This window comes from Salvia miltiorrhiza, chromosome 2, assembly GCF_028751815.1.
Source record: "Salvia miltiorrhiza cultivar Shanhuang (shh) chromosome 2, IMPLAD_Smil_shh, whole genome shotgun sequence".
NCBI lineage: Eukaryota > Viridiplantae > Streptophyta > Magnoliopsida > Lamiales > Lamiaceae > Salvia > Salvia miltiorrhiza.
This window is the reverse complement of record NC_080388.1, coordinates 7108250-7110406: the sequence shown is the minus strand read 5'-3', so window position 1 is coordinate 7110406 and position 2157 is coordinate 7108250. Positions and strand designations below refer to the sequence as shown.

General features: G+C 36.9%; 1 non-coding gene across 1 annotated transcript; it reads right to left on the bottom strand.

Annotated features, from left to right (window-relative positions):
* Positions 1 to 1702: 1702 nt before the first annotated feature.
* On the bottom strand, positions 1703 to 1809 carry LOC131013794 (small nucleolar RNA R71). Its single transcript, XR_009097874.1, has one exon. It is a non-coding gene; the product is annotated as a small nucleolar RNA R71 (small nucleolar RNA).
* Between the last annotated feature and the right edge of the window lie 348 nt (positions 1810 to 2157).

Below are 2157 nucleotides of genomic sequence, written 5' to 3'. Positions count from 1 at the left end.
GAATTTTCGGGAATTTATCAGTATTTTCGAGTTTTACACTGTATTTATCTCCTGTGCCTATATATAGTCATTTTCCTGACCTAATAGACACATCTCTTTACCTATTTTCTCCATCTTTTCAGTTTTAGACTTAGACTTTTATTGTTTTTATAGATTAGCTTTATTTTCCTACAAGATTCAAATTGTCATTCAACATCCTTCTGGGTTTTATCTATTTTATTTATTTCAATTGCTTTCTTTTATTTATGTTTTTATTTTATTTTATGATGCCCAGCTAGTTCTTTTATCTGAACATAGGGTTTGTACTAAGTTGATCTAATATGTGTGTTTGATTTATTGATATCAATTTGCCCTCCAACTTGTGATTCATGATTCCTGGTGCCTGTTTTTTTGTGAATTACCTGATCAATAATTTACATGTCTAGCTGTTCAGTTTGAGTCTTGAATGCGATAATTGTTCAGCCGATTCAGGAATGCATGATATAGTGTTAGCCTTGAGTCTTGAATGCGACAGGTGAAGCTATAGGAAGCTATTCTTTGTGTGCTATTTAGAGTTAATTTATTCCTTGGAGTCTTGAATGTGAAAATGGGTAAATTAATCTACGTTCATAGGTGTTCGTTAGAGAAGCTTGTGAATAATATAGTGATCTTTCATCAGGGTTGGATTAAATTGGTAATTGAATCAAAAGATTGAATGCATGTGTTTGAGTAACGATAGTACATCCCTAGGGTCAGAGTATTTTATTATTTGAGTTTTTATCATATTTTATTTGTTTTGTTTTGATTTTAGTTTTATTTATCATTCTTATTTGAGTTTGCTTGAATATTACTAGAGTTTATTTAGGATTACTTAAAGTGATTCGTTGTAATAGTCCATGTGGATACGATACTCGACTTGCTATTTCTGTGCTACGATTGCACTGTTTAGTTGCAGTTTTTGTTGCTAAGAAGTTAGTGATCAACTTTTTGGCGCCGTTGCCGGGGACTATTTAGAATTTACTTTAATATTTCTGACTAGACTTAAGCATTATTTCAGGCGTTATAAGTTTTTATTTTTATTTTATTTTATTTTTAGTTTTTAGTTTCTGTTTCTGATTTTTGTTTGTTGTCTCAGGAGTGTATGATCACGAGATCCAAAGGAAAGGAACATCTTGTACCTTTGAATTTGGAAATCGAAAAGCAGCATAAAAGAGACAACCGCGAAAAGAAGAAGCACGCAATGTAAGAGCAACAGAATAACGTGGATCTTGAAACCCTTATGCGAACAGTGATAAACCTTCAGAGGCAGCTAGATGAAGAGAGAGAGGAGAGCAGGCGCAACCGGGTTCCTTCACCAGAGCCACCACTGAATCACATGTATCAGCCTCGGGTTGATCAATTTCAAGGAGGCAGATGGGGACCAACTGTGCAGGCTACCACGTTCGAGCTGAAGCCGGGATTGATAAACACGGTGCAAGCTGAACAGTTTAGTGGAACGGCTTCTGAAAATCCGCATGCTCACATTACTCAGTTTCTAGATATCTGCGACACTATTAAGCAAAATGGAGTGCCACCAGATGCCATCAGAATGAAGATGTTTGGATTCTCTCTCAGGGACAGAGTGAAGGAGTGGTTCAAGAGTTTGGACAGAGGTGCTATTACTGGATGGGAGGATTTGTGTAGAGCTTTCCTGGCAAAATACTTTCCTGCTTCTAAAGCTCAGAAAATCATTGCAGAGATTTCTCACTTTTCCCAGCTAGGAGATGAGACCATTCATGATACTTGGGAAAGATTTCGTGAGTTGCTCAGGAACTGTCCACAACATGGTTTCACGGAGGATCAGCAGATCATTCACTTTTATAATGGTTTGACTGGTCTAATAAAAAGTATGGTGGATGCTACTGCAGGTGGATGTATTCTCCATAGAAATACAAGGGAGGCTTATTGTGTGATAGATGAGATGGCCTACAATAGTTATCAATGGCCGAATGATAGAAATTCTACGAGAAGAATTGCAGCTGTGCATGAGGAGAGAGATGATTTTATGGAGAAATATGAAGCTCTTCAAAAGCAGTATGAGTTGGAGAGAAAAGCACTGCTAGCAAAAATTCCTCAGCAGCCGAGTTTATTTGATGTTTCACAGTTTGAGGATGCTAATTATGTCCATCAGCAGTACCA